The sequence below is a fragment of the Lactuca serriola genome, chromosome 4, assembly GCF_051521515.1.
Source record: "Lactuca serriola cultivar US96UC23 chromosome 4, Lser_US96UC23_V15, whole genome shotgun sequence".
Lineage (NCBI taxonomy): Eukaryota > Viridiplantae > Streptophyta > Magnoliopsida > Asterales > Asteraceae > Lactuca > Lactuca serriola.
Window position 1 is genome coordinate 17643878 of NC_136411.1, and position 822 is coordinate 17644699.

Consider the following 822-nt stretch of genomic DNA (forward strand, 5'->3'; position numbering starts at 1 on the left):
TTTAGTCCAACCCGCAATACCTGCCACGGCCACATTCGAGCTGAAGGGGAACATCTTGACTGCACTGAAAGACATCCCATTTTATGGGAAGGATCATGAGGATGCTTTTAAGCATCTAGATTAAGTCAATGACATTGCAGATTACTTCAATGTCCCGAATGTCAATAGAAACACCGTCTTTCTTAGGATGCTTCCCATTACTTTCAAGGGAGCTGCTAAAGAGTGGTTAAAATCACTTCCACTGGGTACGATCACCACTTGGGCTTAAATGCGTAAGCAGTTTCTTGACCAATTTTGCCCACCATCCAAGATAGCTAAACTCAAGAAGGCAATAGCCAACTTTGAAAAACATCCAGGGGAGTCATTATATGATGCATGGGAGCGTTACAAAGGCTTGCTCAGAAATTGCCCTCAACATGATCTTAATGTTCAACAAGAGATGTCAATCTTCTATGATGGGGTCAACGTTATGACAAGGCAACTCCTTGATTCTCAAGGACCTTTGACAAAGAAAAATCCAAGCAAGGTCAAGGAGCTGATTAAAGAATTCGCAAAGCACTCTCGTGACTACCACAACCCTAGGCAAGATAGAATCAAAGGCGATGGAGGTGCACAAACTGAAGAAATAGCAGCTATGATGGCTATGCTAAATAATATGGACCAGAGGTTAACACAAATGGACCAATCAATTCATGCTATAAGAGTTGGTTGCGAGCGGTGTAATGGTCCACACTTGACCAAGGACTGCAATTTGGATGAGTATGGGAATAAAAAGGCTCAAGAGTGCTACTCGAGTGGGGACAAGTACGATGAAGACTGGAG

At 43.1% G+C, this 822-nt stretch overlaps 1 non-coding gene across 1 annotated transcript; it reads right to left on the reverse strand.

Moving 5' to 3' along the window:
• Window positions 1-316: 316 nt before the first annotated feature.
• Window positions 317-423, reverse strand: LOC145103414 (small nucleolar RNA R71). The gene has a single exon (XR_013706507.1). It is a non-coding gene; the product is annotated as a small nucleolar RNA R71 (small nucleolar RNA).
• Window positions 424-822: the final 399 nt, after the last annotated feature.